We start from the raw sequence: 26,939 nt of genomic DNA on the forward strand, positions 1-26,939 counted from the left end.
TCTCAGCAGCAGCAGGCTCCTGGAAGTCCTGCTTTTCATTACTGCTGTGGGCTGGATGCTCTCCTGAGCTCTTCGGGGCTCTTGGCCTGGGGGAAGATGGATGGAGATCAGATCCTGCAGCTGTGCGGAGAGGAGGGTCCAGGAAGCAGGCACAGAGTGAGCTAATTCATCCAAATGGCATAGCAGAGGTGGGGTCGGGGGCCTCCTGAATGGGGCAAGGGGGAGATGCCCCCTCCCAGCTCCCTCTCAGGTTTCTCCTTTCCTTCTCTTGCTGTGTGCTGGCCTGTCCTGGTCCCAACCTGGGTGTCAAGTTCCATCTCAACCCTTGATTGTGTGCTGGTTCCTAAACCAGATCCCATCTCTTGGCCTTTAAAAATCATTAACTCCTTCCGCTTCCCCCACTTTCTAGTTCAGCAGCAAATACTGCTCCAGGAAGGCCATCATGTATGGATTCTATTTGCCTTGTGAGCTTGTTTTTTGTTTGTTTGTTTGTTTTTGTTTTTGTTTTTATCACTTTCTCTAGAGTTCATTTTCTGATTCTATGGAAACTGTTTGCTGAGCCGCTTCTAATTGACAAATAGGTATCCTTGTAGGCAGCAATCTGGCATCCTAGAAGTACCTCCCTGGTCTTCTGCATTAAGGTCTCCGAGGTATGTCCAGATTCAAGAAAACAATCATCATTCCCCTTGCCTGTAGAACAGTGATTCTTAAACTATCTTGTCAACATTACCAACCTAATCGTCGTCTAAGGAGCTTATTAAAGCATGTACTGCCGGGTCTACACCCAGCTTCTCATGTGGTGGAGCTCCAAGTCAGTTGGATGTTGTAATCCTGGGGTCACCCCTAGAGCCCCTGCTGTGGCACTTAATTGCTTAGAACTGGGTAGGATTTGCCTGAGACAATGTTAACTGCGTGACTAGCCAGCTGACACCAGACTTCTTTCTGTTAACTAGTTGTTATTGTGTGTGATTGTATCAATGTGTGTGCATGTGTGTGTGTCAGAGTGGGAGCAGGGAAGCAATGTTCCATAGTGCATTCCTAGAGTTCAGGGGACAACTATTCAGAGTTGACTCTTTCCTCCCATCTTTACCTGGGTTCCAGGACCTGAACTCTGGTTATAAAGCTGTGAGGCAACAGCCTTTACCCACCGAACTATCTCTTCCTTAATGAGGATCAGAGAAAATCTTATATGTATGGTCTTTAAAACGAGTCAATAGGTTAAGCGTAGGGTGCTATGGTTTTAAAATTTATATCTAGCTGCTATGGTGAGGTAGAAAATGTGTGAGCTTTGGAATCAGATGTAACCCAAGTTCAATCCTTGTCCTGTAGTTCAGAGGCTAATTGAAGCTGGACCATCTATTAAAGAACTCCACTTTACTTTATACACTGAATTCAGGGCCCCCCCACCACCACCACTAACTTACAATAGGAAATCAAAACTATTTTTTAAAGGGATGGGGAGATGGCCCAGTGGATAAAAGCTGGGCTGTGCAAGCATGGAGAACTGAGTTTAAAGCCCTGGCACTCATGGAAAAAGTCCAGCCTGACCAAGCATGCCCCAGTGCTGTAGTGGGTAGAGTCAGGAGGATAGCTGATGCTCAGAGAGTCAGCCAGTGGAGCCGAGTAGGTGTAGATTAAGGAGAGAGTGATAGAGCAGGACACCTGGTTTGTCCTCTGGCCTCTGTACATGACCATGCAAAGGCATGCACAACCACACACACAGGGGTTCATGAGGAACACACATATCTCTCTCTCTCACACACACACACAGATTTTATAAAAAGGTATTATTTGAATGGGTTTGCAGTACTTGGCAATAAAAAATATATACAGATGTAACTAATAATTCCCCCTCTGCTTTTCCAGTGTACTATGGATTAGCTCTAACGGGCTTTGGAAGATGGCCACTTTAAGCAGGATGACTGAAATCTCAAAACGATCATGACCCTGACATGATAAGAAACGCAGCTGGCTCCCCTTTCCACAGTCTTGCTTACAGGCCCCACCCCTCTGTTAGCATCGAGGAGAGGGAGGCATAAGCTTATCTCAGTGGTGGAAATGCTGTTGGTGTCTGCCCTTTCGAGCGATTTGCTCTCTTTCTCATGACGGTTCAGTCCTTAAGGCTGCTGCTGCTCCCTCTGGTTTCTGAGATGTTGAAACGAACGGCTGCACTCTCAGTAAACAGGTGGCCCTGTGAATCCCACTGGAGCCCTGGAAACCACCTCTCAGCTGGTTCGTCTTTGCAGTGTTGGGCATGAGGGAGCAACGTGTTCCTTCTCCTGTTTAGTGAATCATTCAGATGCCACTGTAGGCATCCATGACTATTCCCTCACTGCTCTGTTCGTTACATCCCAGGACCCTGAGGCCTTCGTGAACCAGAGCTCTGCAAATATTTTAAGTTTCTCAGAGTCTCTGTTCACCGTCAGTTGTGCCCGCTGAATTTTGCATTCCTGCTGGCAGTGTAGGCTAAGATGCTTCTTCTAAGGCACAGCTATACTTTCAATTCCATGTGGCTTAAAAGGGAAGAACCTGATTCCCTCCTTCTTACTGGCTGTGGGGCTTAGAAGTCATTGCTTAGCTCTTTGTGTTCCGTCCCTTCATCTCTACCGAGAGGATCATACCGTGGTATTTAAAAACCGATATGTTAATCAAAATGTTATTTGTAAAACTCCTGTATCTGTAAGGTTCAGAAAGGTCTGTAAGGGTACAGTAAAAGGTCTGTAAAGAGCAAGCCTTTCTTTCACTCATTCTTTGGCAGATATTTTTTTTAGAAATTATGATATATACTGAATTTTGGGGGAAAGAAAGGATATTGATTATATCCTCACTGTACACTATGGTTGGCAAACCTACCATGAAATGGAAGCATTAGGGATTTGGGACTTGAGAGCCTGCATCAGTGTTGGTAGTGCCCCTTCTGGCCTTACAGTTGCTGGAAACAATAGCATTGTCTCTATAGCAGTCATGGCATTTGTGTGTGCCTGAATGCATGTGCATGCGTGTGTTTAAAGGGCAAAAGAATAGAGCATCTTGTCACTAACAAAGATAACATTACTTAAAATATAGCTAGAATATTAACTATTAAAATATTTCATCTATGTTCTAGGTTCAGTCGCCAGTACAGTTTTAGCCTGAAAACTAAAGAAGAATCCGTAAAACTATATCCTTTCTGTCATAGACCTTCTGACGTCTTAGAGTTAAAAAGAAAAAAGAAACAATGAACTGTAATCATAGTTTTTTAAAGAGTAACTTTCTTCACTTCTAAAAGTCAAATGCAAACATTGTTTGGTTGAGCAGTAAAAGCGTTTTTAACGCCAAGAACTAGAAAGAAGGATCTGGAGCTGTGTGCCTGCCTCTAGGGGCTTCTAAAATAGAGGGCTTAATATGAGTGGGAGGGCTACGGAATGACCAGCATGGCGATATAACAGATGCCTCATTGCATGCAGAGCATGAAAAAAAAAAAGTCCTTATACTCTGCAGATGCCATATTTTTAATTGCTAAGAAACTCTATCCCGTTTTATGTGAGTCACATAATTAATATGTGACGGCAGCATATTCGGTCGAGCATATATGGTGTTTAACCTCTGAGTACACACAGAGTACTGTCACCGCAGAGCCAGGAACAGGAGCAGAGGGATTGCCGGACACATCTGAACCTCCAGAGCTGTGGAGTGGGAATGTGATCCACTGCCGAGTGTTTACCTTCCATGCCCACAGAGTCTTAGACTTTCCCATCTGGGAAGGACCTAACAGACTGGCAACTCCAGTTCCTTGAGACATACACCGGCAAGGGTAAAAGGGAGCTGGCACCTAACACGGGTGGCCATTGGGTTGAGTTACAACACTTAATCTTTAACATCGTCCTGTGAGACAGATATTTTCATCGCCCCCCTCCATGTCAGAAAGTTTGGCTAAGAGACGAAAGAGCCCGGACCAGGCATGGTGGCACACATGACTGTAATCCTAGTACTCAGGAGGGAGGCCGATGTAGAAAGAGCACAAGTTGAAGGACAGCCTGGTTTACATCGGAAGTTTCAGGCTAGCCATGGCTACCCTGATGATAGGCCATCTCACCTCTCGCTAGCTTCCTCTTGCTTAGGGCCACACTCTTGCCTTTGTACAGTCAAGAGTGAAAGACGGCTAGAAAAGGCTGTGGATTTGGGAAATTAGAACAGTGAACTGAAAGTACATATGAAGTCATTGGCAACGGGGGTAGAGCCTCTTTAAAAGTGACTGTTATTACTCTTACTTCATAGGTTACTAACCCATGCTTTAGGAAACTTTAAAATAGTTATCTAAACGCATAAAAATACTGTAAGTGATAAATCAGTATTACAATGTGATGTGTGTGACAAAGTCAGCTCATAGAAGGTTCACAATGTGCCAGGCCTGGTGCTAGCTTGGGGCATTGTGTACATTAGCTCAATGTAATCCTAAACCCAACAAGATAGGTAATGCTTTACTGCCATATTGTTAAGAAGGAAGCCACATTCAAACAGTACAAAGTTCGGGTAATCTGTCTGTGGTCATGACGCTAATGATTAGATGAAATTGAGCCATTGGGTGAATGCCAGGGTCAACACTCAACCATCTGCCCTCCCATTTCAACTTCTGTCAGTCAATAAACTCTTTTTCTCCCATAATCCCCTTCTTTAGACATGCAGACTTTCATACGACTGCAGAATGAAAGCTATCCTGGGGAAATTCTGGTTAATTGTTGGTTTTCTCTGTTTTGTTTTCAGTTTCAATTTTTACTTAGAACCCATGAGTGTAAAGGCTGAAGAAAATTGCAAGCAGGGATTGGGGCTTTCAGGAAGGTCCAGTCATTGATAAATCAAATAATTCATTAGCACTAATTCATGGTATTCTAAAGCAGACACCCTGCTAAGACTCTTGGGAGAAAGAATGTATCAGAAGACGTAGGACACAGTTACTGCTTTAAAACTATGTCTACCTAGCTGCAGACCCCGCACTCCTTGCTACCTCACGATAAAATAAGCAGAGAGATGTAGAGAAAGGAAAAAAGTTACAGTTGTTACATATCAAGATCACCTAACTTTGGGCCAGAAATGTGGAAAAGAAAAATCAGCTCAAAGCCTTAGAAGAATGTCTCTTCTGTTTATTTTTGAGGCCATAGCTACTACAGTGGTGGCTGGGAAAGAGACATGTGCCCAACTGCTGGCAGTGACAAACTGCACCCTTCCAGAAGGCATGGAGACAGAAGAGCCACAAGAGCTGTCCCTCCTATGAGCTAAAATTCTCCCAGTTCTGTGTCTATGGTTCCAGAACCACAGCCCACGAGAAGGAAGAAGCCACATGTGAAATGTGTCAGATTGTGCGGTGTGTGATCTCCGAGCAATCTTCTGACAGTGGTGGGAGAAAGGCAACCTCACCAGCACCTGAAAGAAAAAGGTCTTTCGGTCAGTGAATCCCCTCACTGGTGCACAGTGTGGGCAGTGCAGTAACACGGACACACACTTCAATCCTAAATGTTAGTTTTTATAACACAGCCTTGATAGCATTTGTGATCATTCTCATTTGTAATACGTGAAGAAGAACAATAGAACCAACCGCACTGTCATCAGGAAAAGGCCACAGCAAGCTGATGACCATGACGGGGCATCTGTAAACCCTTGCAGCCACATGTGCTAAGGAATTCAGAAACTTTGGGATTGACAATCCTATATTATAAAATACCACAAACAGAGCCCAGGGAAAACCCCATAATAAAAGAAATTCTTTATTTTTCTGAGGCAAATGTTTGAATTGTCACAATAAGTGGTATGTATAAACTCAAAAGATTGCCTCATACACAGGGTGGGGTTTGTTGCCAAATGAACATTTCACAGAGAGTTACAAGCAAAAGAACAAAACCAAATAGCCCTTTCACAGTTCTTCAAAACTGCCTGAGTTTCACACTTGCATATAGGGCTTTTGATTAGTGATTAGTGACACCATTCACAAAAACAGCAGTAGCAGAAGCCAGCACTGGCCTGCACCCATACACCAGTACCCAATGGACTCTGTTCCTTTGACCAAATCCTGCCTTCTGTCTGGAAAATAGCACCCCACAGGCAACATCCTCTGTTGTAGCTTAGTCTCAAGTGCCTTCTTCACTTCTCCCCTCAGTGTAGACCTGGCTTCTCTGGTCTCCACCTCAATTCCGAGGTAGCCCTTTCAAGCAGGGGCCCTTCATTCTCAAAGGTGAGCCTCAAGACTAGAGTCGGAGTTTGCTGAGCCTTATGCTCCACTTCTGCTTCCATATTACCATTGCCCCCCAGAACCTTGCAAAACCTCTCTTTTCCTTGTGCCTGCTTGCAACATCCACACTCCAACCCTGAGCCAGGCACCAGATGCTGATCTTGTGCTCTGAGTCTCTCACTGACCATCTTGGGCTAAATTAGGGACCTTTCACCACCCCACTTCCGGTAATCCCTTTGGGGGAAAAAGCCAATACTGGACCTCTCAATTGGATTCACACCTTTCTCCTTTACTTCATTTCAACTGCTCTTTCTACTAGTCTCATTCTGCATCATGTGATCCTATCTTATATCTTCAATTCCACAATAATAGTCCAGTCACCGTAAATTCTCTAAAGGTCACCATGCGACCTTTAGTTTTGTTATGGTTGTTAACTGAACGACTGCTGCAAACATTTTTTTAACTTGGAGACTTATGGACGACTACTCTCAAACATTATTTATTATTTGTTTGTTTGTCTGTTTTACTTTATTCCTTATCTAGTTTAACCTAGACAGTCCGCTGTATCTATGAGGTTCCTGCCAGCACCCCCAAACACTCTGTTCTGTCTTCTGCTCTTAGGACCAGTTGGCCACATTTGTACCCTGGCTTAACTCCCTACCTGTTTTCTGTCCATCAGCACCAGAGGAGCTGAATGCCCCAAGCTTAAGTGAGTTGATGGGAAAAACCTGACTCTCTCTCTCCAACCATCCATCCTCTTTCCTTCCTCACTCTCTCTTTCTCTCTCTCCCTCTCTCCCTCCCTCTTCCTTATTGTTTCTACCCCCCACACTTTCTCTCTTTTTTTCCTCTCCCTCTCTCCCACTTTTTCTCCCCCCCCCCACCTTTGTAGGTAAGAAGTCCATGTCAAATGAAACTTTTAGCTTTGATTAACAGAAAGGAATAGATATTTAAAAAACCCTGAAGTGGGTTTGGACCTCTGAAACTGCTTCCCACACCCCTAGAATCCAACCCAGCCCAGATCCCAATGACTCTCCTTTCTCCTCTGGAATTCCCCTGGGCACACTCACTGCTCTCAGTCTCTGCTGCCGTTGCCCTAGCTTAGGCTGTCTCATACATATCCATTTCTTTCTTAGCTTCACCACGTGCTGTGTCTATATAATCTTCAAGCATGTGGATCTGCACCTCCGTGTCTGAGAGCACTTCAGTAAATCACATTGCCTCTGTAATAAAGGCAGAAATCCTTCTTCACCTGATTTATAATCACCGTGTATATATATTGCTTTCATCCAACCACATTCTCTCCGTTGCTGTGTTTGCCTGTCAATGTGCGGACCTAGAAAGGCTGACTCCTCAGACAATATCCCTACATCCCTAGGCTTAAGAAGGTTTATCTGCTATTGAAACTCTAAGATAGTGGGGTTTGCTTTCTAAGTCTTTGGTGTGTAACTATTTGGTTGTTAGTGTAACTCTTCTGTGTTTCTCTAAGTGGCAGAAGAGCAAATCAACAGCCTTCTTAGGTGGGCTTCTTCTCTTGTTATTGTATCCCTGACAATGGATATACATCAAATGAGTGGATGAGTCTACACCGAATGTGTGCAGTGGTTAAGAGCCTGCCTGGCAAACAGCAAGCATCACAGAAGCGGCAGACATGACCACGATGCTATTTCTGTTGTAATCCCCCAGGATTAGAAATGTTTCCCCTCACATAACACGCTTTGCCAGTGCTCTGCCACTCAGTGGAGTCACACAGAGCACGGCATCTCTGCCTTTGCTACCTAACCACCAAGCAATTGCATGTCAGCCATGCCCTGAGATACAGAGATTACTAAAGGGAAAAAATAGTTTCCATCCTACATATAAACAAGGATGGTGGAATGATTTAGGGTTGGTTTATGTAAGCATATTCATCTTTGTTCGGTGTTAGGACCATTTTAAAATACTTTTCTGTAATGAAAACCATCACAGTAGCTGTGAGTTGAAACCAGTTTGTTACAAATATAACCAGTCCCAAACTCAGTTTTTAAACAATCATACATTTTGTTCCTTTCTGGAATGTCTTAATTTATTTTATATATATATATATATATATATTTAAAAATTATACAACATAAAATAAACATTTGAATATTACAAAATATTCTAAGAAATACTAAAATGAAAATTCTGGATAGATTTCATGTTATTATGGTTTCTTTTTCACTCTTTAAAATCTCAAACTACCTAATATTATCCTTTAATAGCACAATAAACTGAAAGTATAATTGTTTTTAGTTTTTTTTTTTTTGTTCTTATGTGTATAAATGCTTGTCTTACATGCATGTCTGTGCACCATACCGCATGCTTGATGCTTGACTGGTGCTCGTGGAGGTCAGGAATGGTCATTAGATCTCCTGGACCTGGAGGCACAGATGTTTGTGAGCCTCCATGTGGGTGCTGGAAACAGAACTCAGGTGCTCTGGAAGAGCAACAAATGGTATAACCACCGAGCCATCTTTGCAGCCACAGAAAATATAATAATTTTGAACTCTGAATATTTTATTTATAATAGCTGATGACATTTATTGAGGGTAGACAGCAGAAAAATAAATCATTTTAAAAGAATTGCAAACTCTACATAGATTTCACTATGACTATATTACATTTGTGCCAATTTTGTTTCAATTCAATCATTTCCATAATAGGAAATGATATTATTTATTTATTTACATCCCAATCATAGCCCCCTCCCTTATCTCCTCCCAGTCCCATCTTCCCTCCTTCTTCCCCCTGTCCCTTCTCCCCTACTCCTCAGATAAGAGAGCCCTACCACCACCAACCCACACCAGCACATCAAGTCGCATCAAGACTGAGTGCATCTTCTTCCCCTGTGGCCTGGTGAAGCAGCCCTGCCAGGAGGAAGTGATTGAAAAGGAGGCAACAGAGTCCATGTCAGAGACAGCCCCTCTCTTCTTTCTAGGAGACCCACAGGAAGACCAAGTGCCCGTCGGCTATGTACGTGTAAGGCGCCTAGGTGGAGTCCGTGTATGGTACTTCAGTGTCCATAAACATTGGGGCCAGGTTAGTTGGCTCTGTTGGTCTTCTTATGCAGCCACTGTCCCCTCCTGGTGCTTCTATTCTCCACCCGCCCACCATCCCCACAACTCTTCCACAAGTAGAAAATGACCTTTTAGTGCACAATCCGTCTCTAGCAAGCTTGGAAAGACTGCTGAGCACAGAGTGGACCATGGTAATAGAAGTGCAAACTAGGAAGCATTTTACTACAGACTGAAGGATGTTGGAAAAACCAGATTTCTATTTTTAAAGAATTATATTGTGATAACTGTCGCTAGTTTCACATAGATAATTAAAGAGTGGAAAATGACTCTGTATCCAGGAAGTCACATAGCGCAGTACATAAAATGGGTGATTTGTTTTCCACTCCATGTATTCTAATTCAATACACACGCACGCACGCACAGACATATGCATGCATACACATACATGCCTAGCTACCTAAAAGAACTGAATGATGAAATACAAGTTTGCAAAACTTACTTGGATTAGGAAAGTAAAATTACTCATTACACTTTAAAATACACAAGTACCATGACATTTCTTTGAGAATTTCCACAAAGTAAACACTTGAAAATATCTAAAATTTACAAATTATTTTCCCAGAACTTTTTATTTAATTTTTAGTTATTATTATTATTTGTTACAATTCATTCAATCTGTATCCCGGCTGTAGCCCCCTATTTTGTCTCTTCCCAATGCCACCCTCTCTCCCTCTTCTCCCTCTGTGCTCCTATCCTAGTCCACTGATAGGGAAGGTCCTCCTCCCCTTCCATTAGTCCCTAGCTTATCAGGTCTCATCAGGACTGGTTGCAGTGTCTTCCTCTATGGCTTCTCCAGGGGTAGGTGATCAAAGAGCCTGCCACTGAGTCAGAGAAATTCCCTGCTCCCCTTACTAAGGAACCCACTTGGAGACTGAGTCTATGTGCTACATCTGAGCCAGATTTTTTTTTTCAGATCACTAAAAACATTTTTTTTGTTTCACTTTATGAGCTTACAGTGAACTTGTTAACAAAACTTGATAAGACATTATACAGAAAAAAAAGATTATGGGTCAGTGTTTCTCTGAATGTAGAAATCTTTTATATATCAGCATATTGAATCCAATGTCATACATAAAATGTTAACTCAGCACATCTAGACTGATTTGTTTTACAATTCAAAATAAATAGATGAATATCTTTAAAAAATGGAGCAAAGACAATGGTATCCTCACTAGAATGGCAGAAAAGGTGTTTGTTAAAGTGTGTGCTTCTTTCAAAACAAAACCTTTTAGAAACCAGAGACAGACCTTTCTTATAGATCAGAGTTGCCCCGCAGCACCCTTCATCAAGCATGCTGCCGTCCTCCCGGGGGCAGAAGGCAAATAAATGCATGCAATTATGTGAGGCCTTTACACGTGGAAGCAAATTGGCATTAGATTGTAGATGTAACATAATTACGTTAAGTGAGTATACAAAATGATATATTTAAACTGTTAGAATTAAAGACCAAAGGAGAAGAAAGAACACAGAAGGCTGAGAAAAGAGCATGAATAATGACAGCATAAATAATAGCCTAGAGAGAGTGAGAGGAGGGAGAGTAGATAGACAGGTAGGCAGACAGATAGACAGACAGACAGATAAATGAAACCTCTCCATTTATATCTAACAACATCCCATGGGTACGAGTCCCACAATGAACAGAAAGAAGAGCGTGAGCTGAACATCAGCAGTCATCTCTCTGCTTCTTGACTGTGGCCATGGCATGGCTGCTGTGCCTTTCCTCCATGATGGACGTTACCTTTAGACCAGGAGCCCAACAGGTCCTTCCCTTAAGTTCTTTTTATTGGGCACTTTGCTACAACAATGCAAAAAGTAGCTGATACAGTTGCAGTGTTCGTTGACAGTCAGATTTATACAATTATGAGGTGGTTTTTTAAAAAACTATTTTTACATTTCCAACTGAAAACCAGTTTTTGTTTTTGTTTTTTTGTATCTGGAATTTTTTAAATTAAGAAAAATAAGTGTGTGTATACTATGTGTGTTAATATGTGCTTGGTATGTGTGTGTTGGTGTGTGCTGTGTATGTGTTTGTGCTATGTAGGAGGAGTATATGCTGCATGTTTTGGTGTAGAGTGTGTTTGTTGGTGTGTATTATGTGTGCTGGTGTGTGCTCTGTGTGTGTGAAGGTCAGAGGACAACCCTGTGTTTCTAGCTCTCTCCTTCCATCTGTATGTGGGTTCTGGGGATCAAATTCAGGCCTTCATAGTAAGAGCCTTTGCACTCTGAGCCATCTCCCTGGCCCCTTTACTATAATTTTTATATCATATGATTATATTGTTCTACATGTAGGAAAAAGACAAGTTATTAACAAGTATGTAAATGCTTCCCTCCTTCTCTCTGTGGCTAGGTGATCCTTATCTTCAGTTAAAGGGTTGACTGATAACCCATTTCATCAAGGAAGTAATCTCTCACCTGTCACTTTATTCCCTCCAGCATATAGTATCGTTTTTAACTCATTTGAAAATGTATTACCTCTCTTATTAACCACTGAAAGAGTTAGACATATCAGTACCTAAGACTCTAATCACCTTGTGAGATGGCTTTAGTTTCTGTGACTCTTTCTCCCACCTTCGTCCTTAAGTCTATCTTATTCCTTTACTCCTCAAATACTGATGTCCCTGCTAGACTTTTCTATTTCTTTCAGCTTTTTTATTTCTAGAGCCCACACCCTTTTCCTGGTCGAAACTGTGATTCTTCTTCAAAACAGGGCTGGCTCCCTTTCCTGGCCACTCTGTTGAGTATCCATGGACTCTTGGTTAGCTCCATCCACCCACGTTCATCTTCACGCTTGGTGGAGCTGCAGCAACAGGTTTTGGTTGAGCAAGGACGCTGCAAGACCTGGGCAAGTAAGACCTTTTTTGTGTATGTTTTTAGAATATGAAAATAAAACTTTCCAAATTCAGTTGTTTTTTAAAGACTAAACAAAGTTACATGTGTTGACAGCCATCTTATCTTGTCCCTACCATCCAGTAAGGTCTGCCTGATCACACCTCTGTTCTCCTTCTTTCTCAGGACTAGCAGCTGTTTGTTTTTGTTTTGCTTAAACTTGGAATACTAATTCTATAAAATGTTTAATGTTTTGTTTTTGAAACATTTTATTTTATGTACACCAATACAGTCTACTTATTAGGTAGCACAGCAATGGAATGATTTTGATACAGTTTTAAGCACAACTGCAAAACACTGTTTCTAAGTGAATCAATGAGACAAACACATTCAGTTATTCAGATTCTTATTGCATTAACAGTTTGTGGAATCCAAAGGAAAGCCCGGCTTTGGAATCCCTTCCTCAAAGGAAGAGCACAAGGTCGGTTTTTTTTTTTTTTTTCAATGCAGTTTATTCAGGAACCTTGAACAATCCTCGGACCCTGGGGAAAGCCAGCCCACAGCTTAAATAGCTTCTGGGTAGCCAACCCAAGCGTGCCACGTGGGCAATGCAGATAGGTCCACATACATGGAAGCAAGCCAGATCCTCAGCCTTAGCCAAATGTGGAATTGTTCGTGACAGAGAGCACTCACCATCGGGAAGGTGGAAGGCGGAAACCAGCTCCATCTTTAAGGCATAGCATTCCGCAGCTCTCTACAGTTCCCCCTTTTTGTTTTAGACGCATCAGGCAAGAGTAGAGGTCTGATCTCTGATATTAGAAATAAATTGGGACTTTGTACCGATGTTCATTTAGGTGTCATCCACCCAAAGAGCATCAGACCCGTCCGATAAGGTCGGTTTTTTGCAATGTAAAAAATTATTCTTGTACTTCAATCCATGGAACAACAAATTTACATATCCACCATTTGTGGAGAGGGCAATGACAGAGCTGAAACTAGGAAAAAGAAATCCATCCTGTTTCACGACTCATGGGTTCTTCTGCCTATGCTGTCTTTTCTAATCACCTAATGCCACACTATCTTGGGCTCCTTTACACTTTAAAACTTTACTCACATTTACACACACACACACACACACACACACACACATACACCACAGGCTATGATTTTGACATAAAGGACAACATATGAGTTTTTTTTCCTAAGCCTGGGCCACTTTACTTAATATTGTATTTTCCAGGTCAACTGATTTTTTTGCAAATTTCACAATGCCATTTTTTTCTGAATACTATTTCATTGTGAATATGTACCACAGTTTTATTATCCATTTTCTCACTTCTGAGAATATACATATCCTACCATAGAGGTATTTGCACATCTGTATTTATTGATGTTCTGTACATAATAGCTAAAATATGGAACCAAACTACATATCCACCAACAGATGACTGAGTCTATAAACTGATAATCAATACTGTTTGAAATAAAGATTATGTGTCAAATAGTATTGGAAGACACTGGGGTTAAATTACATTAAAAAGACATCTTGGATCCTTGAATATACTGTGATTCTCTCTTGGAATGTACCAGGCAAATTTTGACAACAGATGTCTGCTCCTCATGGAATGTTTGTAAGATACTTGGATTAGGGGATCATGTTACCAATTTGATTCCTCTTTATATACCTCCTCTTTAAAAATCCTTCAAATAAAGCTTCTATTTTATAGACTGATATCTCAAGACAAATTGTTTTCTTAAAAATCTCTTGCAACTCTATCCTCTCATAAATCATGATTTCTCATTACCGTGCAAACAAGATAGAATAGGAAAGTGATTTGAGTGCTGACAGTAAAACAAGATGGCCATGTGGGAATCATAACTTTAATTTCTGACTTGGTATGTTTAGCAAAACAGTTTTATTTGTCTCAGTTAATTAATTTCTTGGATTTTTAGACTCATAAACTTGACCACTTACCATATGAAAAATGGAGTTAATATTTTATCCATGGTGCACAGCAGTGAACTACTTTTGCAAGGAGCAGCACTCTGAAAGAAACACAAAAGATGGACTATAAAAAGGTTCTGGAGACCAAATTTTAGAGGAGATGAGGGAAGCAAATGGAGGGAGTTCCCTGGCTTTCGGAGCTTTACTTTGAGGTGTGCACCACAGTGGTACCCAGTGGCTAGAACCCTAGAGAAATATTTTTCTTCCCTATTACAGTTTGCTTTTCTGTTGCTCTAATAAACACCACGAACAAAAGCAATTTGGGCAGGAAAGGCTTTGTCTGTGTTGCAGTTATAGTCCATCATGAAGGGAAGCAAGGCAGGAACCTAAGGTAGGAACTGAAGCAGAGCCTGTGGAGGAGTGCTGCTTACTGGCTTGCTTCTGCTGGCTCCCTTAGCCTGTGTTTTTGACACTTCAAGATGACTTGCCCTACCTATCATACCATCCACAGTAGTCTAGGCCGTCCTGTATCAATCAGCAATGAACAAAATGACCCACATACATGTCCACAGGCTAATCTGATGGTGGCAATTTCTCAAATAAGATTCCATCTTCCCAGGTATGTCTAGTTTTATGTGAAATTGATATAAACTAGCTATGAGATAAGTGAGAAGTGGCAACCAAAGCTGCTGGAAAATTAGGGGGGAAAAGCTGCAAAGGAGTGAGTTAAATAATAAGAACCCCTGAATTTAGTGTTTGAACTCAGCTCAAGGTCTAGTGGACTGTTTGTTTGTTTGTTTGTTTGTTTGTTTGGGACAGGGTTTCTCTGTGTAGCCTTGGCTCTCTTGGGCTCACTTTGTAGACCAGACTGGCCTCAAATACATAGAGATCTACTTGCCTCTGTCTCTCTGAATGTTGGGATCACAGGCGTGTGCCACTGTGCCTGGCTTCTAGTGAACTCCTAAATGATGCATTGGCAAGCAACTGAAAATCAGCCTGAACAAGGCTGAGAAATCTGACCTGAATAGAAGCTCCTATCCCTCACTGGCCCCACAATCTGTGATTTACATCAAGTCAAGTTAAAATCCCTGTGAAGAACCCCAGTAGACTTCAAAGAACCACAAACATAAATACAAAACCAACAGCAGCAAAAACACACATATTCTTAGCAATATAACACAATGGGGAATCTCTGAAACACCACATATGAAAGCCTCAGAGTACAACCCAGAATTACTCAACATCCTACGGGTCAGGAAAATGTGGACCTGTCTTCAAAGGACAAGACAATCCACAGGTATCAGACCTTGAGGTTACTTGGTTGCTCATGTTTGAGATCAGTACTTTAAAGAAGACATGGCAGTGGCCCTAGAGGAAATCAGCAATGTTAGTGACGGCATGCAAGGAATTCTCAGGAGAAAAATTAAAAATTTAAATGTAAACTTTAGAAATTAAAATGTTAACATCTGGCATTTAAAAGCCATCAACAGGATGGACAAGGAGAAAAATCATGGAGCATACAGTAGACAGAGCAAAGTGAAGAAGAACAAAGAACAATCTGAGGAAGGGAAATACATACAGACCCTACAAATTGAGAGACTGTTAAAGATGCATGGAGCTTTTTGAAAGTTCAATCACATAGGTAGTGACAGTCCTGAAAGGAAAGGAGTATGAGAAAGGGGCAAATTATTTAGAGAAATAATGATCTATGACTTCTGATAGTGTTTCATTTCTGAAGGAAAGAAACTAATTCAATAAGCTTAGTGAGTTCCAAAGAGACTAACATTTGATAATAACCATGATTCTTCCCCCTACTCTTCCACAAGACTCCCTGCACTCCTCACAGTGTTTGGCTGTGAGTCTCAACATCTGTTTTGATCTGGTGCTGGGTGAAGCCTCTCAAAGGACAGCTATGCTAGGCATATAGCGGAGTGTCATTAATAGTCTCGGGGGTTGGCTCTCTCACATGGGTGAGTCTCGGGTTGGGCCAGGCATTGGTTTGACATTCCCTCAATCTCTGTTTTTTTTTTTTTTTTTTTTATCTCTGCACATCTTGTAGGCAGGGTAAATTTTGGGTCAAAGTTTTTGTGGGTAGGTTGATGTTCCCCTCCCTCCACTAGGAGTTGTGTTTAGTTAGAGGGTGGCCTCTGCATTCTCCATGACCCCCCTGATACTAGGATTCTCAGCTAGAATCACCCCTATGTCCTCCTCTGAGCCTACGCTGTTGTAGGTCTCCAGCTTGTCTCAGAGATGCCCTCACCCACAGTTTCTCTTCTCCTGGCAAGCCCTCTGCCCTCTTACCCACCCTCCCCTTGTCTTATGTCAACCCTCATTTCTCTCTATGCTGGGTGTCCTACCCTGTTCCCTCTCTTCAACTGCATCAGCTGTCTATTCTATTTCCCTATCTGAGTGAGATTTACGTATCCTCCCTGAGTCCTCCTTGATAACTTCTTTAGGTCAGTGAATAGTAGTATACTTATCCTGTACTATATAGCTAATATCTGCTTATAAGTGAGAACATACCATGTATATCTTTCTGGGTCTAAGTTACCCTACTCAGGATTATATTTTCTAGTTCCATCCATTTGCCTGCAAATTTCATGATTTCTTTGTTTTTATTAGCTGAGTAGTATTCCATTCTGTAAATGTACCACGTTTTCTTTATGCATTCTTCAGTTGAGGGTTATCTGGGTTATTTATACTTTCTGGCTATTATGTATAAAGCTGCTATGAACATAGTTGAGCAAATGTCCTGGCTGTATGATGGAGCATCTTTCCAGTAGATGCCCAGGAGTAGTATAGCTAAGTCTTGAGGTAGAACTATTCCCAATTTTCTGAGAAAGTGCCAAATTGATTTTCAAAGTGGTTGTATAAGTTTGTACCCCCACCAGTAAGGGAGGAAGGTTCACCTTTCTCCACATCCTCGCCAGCATGTGCTGCCACTTGAGTTTTTGATCTTAGCTATTCTGACTGACATAAGATGAGATCTTAGAGTCATTTTGATTTGCATTTCCCTGATGACTAAGGATGTTGAGCATTTCTTTAAATGTTTCTTGTCCATTTGATATTCTTCTTTGAGAATCCTATGTTTAGCTCTGTGCCCCATTTTTTAATTGGATTATTTGGTTTGTTTGTTTAATATCTTTAGTTCTTTATATATTTTGTATATTAACCCTCTTTTGGATCTAGGGTTGGTAAAGATCTTTTTCCAATCTGTAGGCTGCCATTTTGTTCTGTTGACAGTGACCTTTGTCTTACAGAAGCTTTTCAGTTTCATGAAGTGCCATTTATTAATTGTTGATCTTAGTGCCTGAGCTGTTGGTGTTTTGTAGTCAACAAGAGCATTTCTATGCTGAAGATGAAAAAAAGATTTTTTTTTTTTTTCAAATTAAGGAAAGGTAAGATAAGGTGTTACCTCCAGAACAGTATTGCTAGAAAGGAGGCTGGATGCTCTTCAGGATCAAGGGAAGTGCAACAAGAAGAATTACATGTCCTGAGGAAGGGAAGCTGCAAGAGTAAAGACAAGGGTTAGTGTAAGGGATTTGTCCTAAAATACTGCATTTAACAAAACAAAACAAAATATAGCATTCTCACAAGAGCCTTACAAATGAATACAGATAGATTGTCTATGGAAGCTGACACAAAGGATAGTGAAGAGGCAACAAACTTACACAGTTATGAAATTTCTATACTAAGTATGAATTACTTAATGTTTACGTTAACGCGTTAACGTCTAGATTATTTTTATTTACTATGTGTAAGTGTTTTAGCCTACAAGTGTTTACATGTATCACGTGCATTCCTGGTGCCTTCGGAGGTCAAAAGAGGGTGTCAGATCCCCTGGAACTGGAGTTACTGGTGGTTTTGAACCACTATATTGGTGATGGGAATTGAACCTTGGTCTTCTGCAAGAGCAACAAGTGCTTTTAACTGCTGAGCCATGTCTCCAGCCTGAATTACTCAAATGTTAACTTCTGAAGTGAAGAAATTAATGGTGTAAACAATAGTAAGGCCACTTACAATAAGTGATTAAATAGCAAATAAATTATTTGAAGTGTACTTTTAAAAATCTGTAAGTAATTAAATGGCAAGAAAAGATGTGAAAGAAAAACATGAGGTGCTAATAAGAATGAAAATAGATGATATATGTTGCATATAAAAAGTTATATTAAATGTTATTTAAAGACTAAAAGAGTATTTTAGAATAAGAAAAACAACACTGCACTGTATTATTAATACCTCAAATTCAATACATACACATGACTCATTTGAATGTGAATTTCTAGAGACAACAATACAACACAATAGATATAAATTTTACAACGATCACATAGAGCTGAAAGGCTCTGTGGTGGTTTCAATGGGAATGACCTCTATAGGCTTACATGTTTGAATACTTGGTGTCCAGTAGCCAAAACATCCCAGTTGGGAATGGTTAGGAGGTATGGCCTTCACGGAGCAGGTCTGTTATTTGGGAAGGCTCTGAGGTGTCAAAAGCCTTTTTCTATCCCCAGTATACTCTATGCCTCTTGCTTGCAATTCAAGACGTGGGCTCTGTTTTTCTACCACCGTGCTTTCACTATACAGTCATGGACTCCATCTCTCTGAAACTCTAAGTCCAGCTAAATGTTTTATTTTATATTTCCTTGTTTAAGGTATCTTATTAAAGCAAGAGAAAAAGCAACTGATACAAGTATAGAATGTTGCTGAGGGAAACTAAATAAGAGCCACATAACAGAAATGTTCTCTATATGACATTGATACATTGAAAAATTCAACACTGTTACAATGTGATCACTTCCCAAATCTATCCAAGATTGAACAGGTCTCTCAAAGTTCCAACAGGATCTTTTAAGATTCCAGTGAAATGAATAGTTACAAGGTCAAAAGAGTAAATACCAGTAGCAAGTGTGAGGTACAGTTTTGGTTTGAAGATGAAGTGCAAGACAATGAGATTAACTCTTGCTACTTCAGTTTACAATTGTCCTGGAGGCTGGGTTTGTGTCTAGGTACTGTTTAAACTTGGTTTTGTCCTGGCATATCTTGTTTTCTTCATCTATGGTGATTGGAAATTTTGCTGGGCATAGTAGTCTGGGTTGACCTCTGTACTCTTTTAGTTCTGTATATTTAATGTTTTGGTTATTATGTGATGGGAGATTTTCTTTTCTGGTCCAATTTATTTGGTGTTCTGTAGGCTTCTTGTATGTTTATAGGCATTTTTTTTTTCTTTAGGTAGGGGAAGTTTTCTTCTATGATTTTGTTGAAAATATTTTCTGGGACTTGCAGTTTGGAGTCTTCTTCTAGTTCTATTATTCTTAGGGTTGTTTTTTTTTTTATTGTCCCAGATTTCTTGGATGTTTTGTGTCAGAAAGTTTTTAGATTTAACATTTTCTTTGACTGAGGTACTGATTTCTTCAGTCCTATCTTTTATACCTGAGAGTCTCTCCTCCATCTCTTGTATTCTGTGATGCTTGTGTCTGTAATTCCTGTTTTCTTCCTTAGGTTTTTCCATCCTCAGAATTGCCTCAGATTGTGTTTTTTTTTTTTTTTTTTATTGCTTTGATTTCCGTTTTTAGGTCCTGGACAGTTTTATTCATTTCCTTCTCCCATTTGGTTGTATTTTTTTCTGTAACCCTTTAAAGGATTTATTTAATTATTTAATTCCTTCACTGTTTGGTTGTATTTTCATGAAGTTCTTTGAGGAATTAATTTTCTTTTTTTAAGGCCTCTATCATTTCATAACCTCATATTTAAGATCTTTTCTCGTGCTTCCAGTGTGATAGAATCCACAGGACTTGCTGTGGTAGGATAGCTGAGTTTTGGTAATGTCATATGGCCCTGGGTTTTGTTTCTGGTGTTCTTGCACTGACCTCTGGCCATTTGGTTTACTCTGTTATTAGCAGGCCTGGTGGTCTCTGATGGTAATAGGTCTCTGGGGTTGTAAGTAGAGCTCCTGTCCCAGATGGCTACAGTCCTCTGGTTTTCCTGCTACTCCCTGAGCTGTGCTGGTCTCCAGGGCCTCAGATTGGGGTGGGTCCCAGGAAATGACACAGGCCAGAGAACCGGGGTATGGGACATGCAGGGAAAGTGGAGCACAGAGAACCCTTGGCAGTCCTCACCACTGTTGCTGGCAGGTTGCAGAAGTCCAGTAGATGGGGGTTAGGCAGCTCTCACCTACTGTTCACTGATCCATGCTGGACTCTAGAGCTGCAGATCAGGGTGGGTCCCAGGAAATGGCACAGGCCAGAACTAGAGTGTGGGGTACACAGAGAAAGTGGAGCACAGAACCAGAACTAACATTTTATGACTAAGAAAATATAAGAATAAACATTCATGACCTTAATTTAGGAAAGTACTTCTGAGATACGACACAAAATACACACATGTCAACAACAACAAAACCAGAAAAATTAGATTTCACCAAAAGTAAAAGCATTTAATATTTCAAAAGAGACCACGAAGAGGACAAAATGAACATCTGCAGAATGGGTTTGCAAACCCAGTTACAGGACTCATCCTGTAATTTTCTGAGAGCTCTGACAGCTCAACAGTATCAGATAAGTAGTCCAATTCCTGGACTAAGGGTTTGAATAAACCCTTCTCTAAATAAAAGTGTTTATGATCAATAAGCACTTGAAAAGTTGGCTAATATTGCTAACCCTCACAGAAAAGCCTAACCACAGTGAGTTTCCACTGCACAGGCAGAAAGAAGTAAAAGGCCGTCTTACAGGAGGGCTGTAGCAAGAAAAACTGAAGAGATGGAAAAGGGGGCGTTATACACAGCTGGCAGGATGACAAAAATGATTGAAGAACACTTTGATAGCCCTTCCAGAGGCTAAACACGGAGGTGCCGTGTGATACAACAATTTTTATGAAGTGTAGAAAGTGCAGCAAAGCCATAGGAAGGTATACAAATGTGCATAGCAATAGTCCCCGTAATAACCAAAGTGTGTGCGGGACGGGGAATGTCCTACATGCCCACCCGTAAATACAACAAAATGGATAACTAACGAAAACGTGGCATATCCAGATGCTGGGATCTTACCTGTCAGCCGAAGTGGGTGGGATGCTGACTTGCATCAACACACGGGCAAACCCGAGAGCATGCATTGTGTGATCCCCTGTCTGTTAACTGTCTAGACGATACACATCTCTACAGACAAAGCACATTAGTGGTTGTTGTGAGCTCTGGAGAAATGATTACTAATATGTAAAAAGTTATTTGCTGTTGTTTTTTTTTTTTAACTTTTGAGGTGAGGTGAGTAAAATAGTATAACATGGTTTACATAGGTATGAGCACACCATGTAAAAGACTGTTGCTTCTTACAATTCAAACGGAGTATTTTGTTGTGAATGAATTTTCTTAACATTTCCAATGGATTTTTTTTTTTACAGAAATATATAAGCCCATTCTAAAAATTATAGTGAGCTCAAATGACCTAAAATAGTCAAAATGAGTTCTAGAATAGAAAGATCAAGGTTAGAGGCATTATGATACCTGCTTTTTAGTAATTTTCTTAAATTACAATGTGACCTTTGGCATAGGCGTCAGTTTCATTGATTGGGGAATGCCAGGATGGGTGGTAAAGCTTGATCTATGCTGCGTGTTGAGTGAGCCCCTGGGTTTGTCTGTCCCTTCTCTGCTTTAAGAGAAACTCGAGAGACTTAATTGGTCTCATTGTGTAAACCCTGCCAGGCCTGGAACTCTATGTAGACCACAGTAATCTCAAACTCAAAATTTGTCTGCCTCTGCTAGGATTAAATGCTTGTCCCACCATGCTGGGCTGGCTTCAATTTAATCAAAATGACCAAGGTAGTCCAACATATCTCAAATGCATGTTTCCATAGGACCCTGGGGTTAGTTAGAAGGGAGAGAGTATTCTGCCCTGAAATGGAGGTAAGAGTGCCATACAATCATTTGGGGTCCTGAATGGAAAGAAAATTGGTAGATGGGAAAATTCTTTTCTCTTCTGGAAATCAGAGGCTCTTAGATTTCAGAATTCCTATGACTGCATCTTTTTGGCTTGACAGCTTGTCCCTGAGTTCCCAGTCCTTGATCTTGGGCTAAAAGTGGCTTTCTGAGTCCTGAAGCCTGGAGTCTTGGCCTTAGTCACTCTGCCTGCTTCTACCTCTCACGTGGTCCCTCCTTCCACTGTGGAACTTTTCAGAAGCCATAATCAAGTGAGTTAATGTCCTTAATATAGTTCCTTTTTAATTCACTACATGTACCTTATCAGTTTTATTTCTTTAGATGGCCCCACATTAAAAAAAAAAAGTAGTCATGAGAGTATGGTGTTTGTGAAAGAATAGTCAAATAGAGAAACACAAGTTCCTAAAATAAACTTTAGAAACTTCAAAACTAATTTTACAAAGATAATGTGTCACAATAATTCAACAAAGATGGCAGAGCCTTAAACACAGTGCCAGAGAAACTGAGTGTCAGTGAACGTTGGTTCTCATCTTATCTTTGGGAAACAAAAGCAACTTGCATGGCTCATAGACCTGATTTTAAAATAAAACTATAGAACTCCTGGAAGAAAACCTAGCAAACTTCAATAGACGGTTTTATACAGGATACAAAAAATATAAACCACAGTAGGAAACGATGATAAGATATGCTATAAAAATGAATAATGTTTGTTTTTTTTCAAAGGCTGCTGGGAAATAAAAATGCAAATACAGAATGGGCGAATGAGTTCATGCTACTGATGTATAGGGTCCCAACCCAATAAACATATCTTAAATTGAAAATATCGTGAGTTAGAGCTGCATTTGATATACCTCACAGACTGGCGCCATGGCTTAATCTAGACTATCTTAAATGTGCACAGCACAATTACTCCAGCCTGTAGTTGGGCAAAATCAGCGAAAGCCAGGACGGGATGCTCCTCAGCTTTACCAGCTAGCAGGCATCAGAGCAGAAGCCAACCCACAGTAACGGGAGCACAAAGTCCACACCCAGAAATACTCAGGTTCTTGCATAGAGTTTGACGTTGGCTGCACTGAAAGTCAACAGAGATGCGCAGAACACGGTGTGGGCATCTGCAAACTGCACCATAGGTCAAATGCAGTCGTTGGTAGGTGAAGACTCATCACAGTGAGCCCCAGCAGCCATGCACACTTGGAACCTGCGAAACCCAAACTGTCTTCAGAGCGTGCTGTAGGCAATAGTGAAACTCATTAAGGTGATATGGTAAGCGGAATACCAGAATAAGACTGCTACTGACGTGAACGTTTGTGAGGAGGTGGGAGAGAAAATTAAAATTGGTGCAAGGCTTTTGTAAATTGGGCTGATGAAATACAAAGTAACTGGGCAAAGTGAGTAGCGGTCTGGGGTAAATGGAGAGGTGGGGACTCACGCAAGTGGCTCAGATGTGTCCTTTCAGCGGCCATTCACCTCAGATGACAAACTTCAGGACTGCAGCAACAGATTGTCTGGCTACAAGAAACCATCAATAACTATTTCCGTGATCATCTCGTGTTGGCCCAGACCCCATTCCAACCAAGTTATTAGCACACACATTATTCTTCTTAAAGAAATAGAGAAATGCATTCCAGATTGCCAAAGAAAGGAATGCCCTATGATTTATACCAAAATGTTCCTAGAGCATTTTTTCCCCATCATCCATCTTCAAGAAGTACTAAAGACAAATATCTCATGAATCCAGAGGTGCTTCTGGCCAGCATCTGGAGATGATCTTGAGAATACAAATCTGTTATCATTTTTCACCACTGGTCTTCACTGTCAGAATATGTAATAAACACAACACACCAGAGGGTTAGAGAGAGGCAGAGAACACAGCTAACCACTGTGGCTGAAAGAGGGAATGTCTGCCCACATTTCACCCATTCTTACTTTTCATAACCCATTGTTCTCTTTCTAACAAATACTTGGATGCTAGCTGAAGATGTTCCTGTCACTGGTCCTCAAGCGTGTGGGGACTTCCTTAAGCCATCATGTGGAGAGGCCACCCAGTGCAGCAGAAGGAGGCACACAGAAAACATGCCCTCGGTCGTGTGAATTCGGTTCTTCATCCTGCCACAAAATGGCTGTGTGTGCCGGCAAGTCTGATGTCAACTTGACACAAGCTATACTCACAGGAAAGGAGGCTCTAAAGCAGACACGCCTGTGAGGCATTTTCTTCATTAGTGATTGATGGAGGAGGGCCTAGCCTGTTGTGAGTGGTGCCATCCCTGGGCTGCTTCCCCGGGCTGCTATAACACAGCAAGCTAGGAAGAGCAAGCCAGTAAGCAGCACCTCTCCATGGCCTCTGTATCAGCCCCTGTCTCCAGATTCCTGCCTTGCCTGTGTTTATTTCTTAGCTTTCTTTGATGAACAGTGATGTTGAAGCATAAGTCAAATAAATCTTTTTCCTCCCCAATTTGCCTTTGGTCATGGCATTTTGTCACAGCCATAGTAACCTAACCAAAACACCCAACAAAGCAAAACATTTCTTTTACATTTTTTTCCTTTATTATTATTATTTATTACAATTTACTCACTTTGTATCAGGCTGTAACCTCCTCTCTCATCTCCTCCAGGTCCCACCCTCACCACCACTTCCTCCCCCTATGTCCCTCCCCTAGTCCACTGATAGGGGAGGTCCTCCTCCCCTACTATCTGACCCTAGCCCTATCAAGTCTCATCAGAACTGTCTGGATCCTTTTTCCCTGTGGCCTAGTAAGGCTACCTCACCATGGGGAGGTGATCAAAGAGCAGGCAACTTAGTTTATGCCAGTGACTGCCCCTTCTCCCCTTACTAGGGAACCCTCATGAAGACTGAGCTGCCCGTGGCCTACATCTGAGGTGGAGAGGGGGGTCTAGGGCCTCTCCATGCATGGTCCTTGGTTGATTCATCAGTCTCTGCAGGAACATTTCTTAATCTCAATGAACACTATTTTCTACCCCTGCAAAAATGGGGCTTGTCTCTAAATGCTAATATTGGTGCATCTATTAGCAGAGCTTGATGCAGGGAATACACCTTCCTGTTTAGCAATTTTACTCCTAAGTATGCACCCAGCATAACCACCTGCATATATTTATCAACAGCATCAACTATACTTTTAAAGCTGCACTGTTCATCCTAGCACAGCATGCAATGTGCAGCAAACGAGTAGTGCAGGGGCCAGCCGGCATTTTCTCTAAAACACCATACATTGGATAGACTCTGCAGGCCACAAGACAAAAATCGGCATCGACTGCAGCCCAGCTCCGTCTACCCTGAGTGGAAAGCAGTGCAGAGCAATGAAATGGTGCCTACAGCGCCTTCTGGGACTGCTTCTCCCTGCCACTGTAATGTGACAACAGCCACACACAGCACAAAACGGAATGTGTGCTGCGTTCCAATGAAATGTTATTTATGGACATGACAGTTAAAAGTTATAACATTTTCATACGCTGTGAAGTATTTTTGTTTAGATTTTTTTTAAATACTTAATGTGCAAAACATTTTTTTAAATTTTTTTTCTTTATTAATTACACTTTATTCACTTTGTCTCCCCCCTGTGGTTCCCTCTCTCCTCCCGTCCCAATCCCTCCTTTCCTCCACCCTCTGCATAAATGCCCCTCCCCAAGTCCACTGATAGGGGAGGTCTTCTTTTCCTTCCTTCTGATCCTAGTAAAAAAAATGGGCGCAGTGAAATTTGTCCCAATGGTTGTGGTTTGCCAAGTCCAGGGGCAATGGATAGAAAAATTACATATCCGTACAGTGGAAAAGTTCATTGCAACAAGAATACTCAGGTACAAAGCCATACAGGGGAGTTTTACAAATATAACATCAAGTGAAAAAGAAAAAAGAAAAACTAGTTACAGATTCCATTTGCCCATCTCATGGAGCTAGCAGAATTAACTGATACTTCCAGAAATCATTGTGGTTGTCCCTGTGTGTGTGTGTGTGTGTGTGTGTGTGTAGTAACAGAAAAGGGAAGCAAAGGGGACTCTGGGGTTCGAGGCTTGTTCTGTTTGTTCTGTTAAATATGAAAATGTAGCAAGGTCGTAGTTATGAGATGCACTTTTCTCTGCATATTCCAAGAAACACTGGGGAACGCCCAACTCTGTCTCTACCCATAGTTCAGGCCTCCTTCACCTCATGAATAACGAGCAGGTTTCTAACTGATTTCAGTCATCTTACTCACTAGCCAGAGACTCTGAGGTACCAACTTGTCCTCCATCTTAGTAGCAAGAACAATGGAGGCATAGGTGAAAGCTCAGTGATTAACAGATGAAGACGTGGGTCTGGCTCTACTGGGTATCCCTGTGTAGCTATGAAAAGGCACTGGCTGAGTTTCTCTGAATTTCCTTCCAGCGTCTATAAATTAGAGCAATTATCTGGCAGGTTTGTTATAAAGAGCAGCCTTGGATGGACATCCTCCCACCACACATTCACTCTCACTTGGTTGCACCCTTTATCTTGACTGCAACCAAATGAAGATGCTGATCAGCTGGTCCTCCCGGGATCATGACATCAGTGGCTGCTTAATAATAAGTGATTAATGCACACAATAATATGAAGTGTCAGCAATTATTGTTTTCATTCGTTTCTCATAAAAGGCTGGCACCTTCACATCTGTGAAGCCCATTACTGATGTTCCTAACCTGCACTATATAATGCCCAAGGGCCAAGGCGGTGAACACAGGCAGATCATTTCCCTTTCCCTGGTCTTCATCAAGACACAGCACTAGTGGGCTTCTTCCCTGGAACTCAAGCCTGAGTGTGAAGCTATGAGTCCTTATGGACAAACACATTCCTTTCCCTGAAGACATCTTTCTCAGGGCTTCTCCCCAGGGTCTCTTCCCCAAGACCACTGCTGTTTCTTTTCTTAAGCTTCCTATTTTCCTGTGTCTTTCTTGCTTTCCAAATATCTTTGTA

At 41.4% G+C, this 26,939-nt stretch overlaps 1 long non-coding RNA gene across 1 annotated transcript in view; it reads left to right on the forward strand.

The window, feature by feature from the left end:
- LOC132646761 (uncharacterized) overlaps positions 1-24,439 on the forward strand; it is a 41,585-nt gene extending 17,146 nt beyond the window's left edge. Inside the window, exons 2-3 of the long non-coding RNA XR_009585004.1 lie at positions 22,102-22,251; positions 23,973-24,439. This is a non-coding gene — a long non-coding RNA (uncharacterized LOC132646761). The remainder of the gene's footprint in view (positions 1-22,101; positions 22,252-23,972) is intronic.
- The last annotated feature ends 2,500 nt before the right edge of the window (positions 24,440-26,939 follow it).

Source organism: Meriones unguiculatus, chromosome 12 (assembly GCF_030254825.1).
Source record: "Meriones unguiculatus strain TT.TT164.6M chromosome 12, Bangor_MerUng_6.1, whole genome shotgun sequence".
NCBI classification, from domain to species: domain Eukaryota; kingdom Metazoa; phylum Chordata; class Mammalia; order Rodentia; family Muridae; genus Meriones; species Meriones unguiculatus.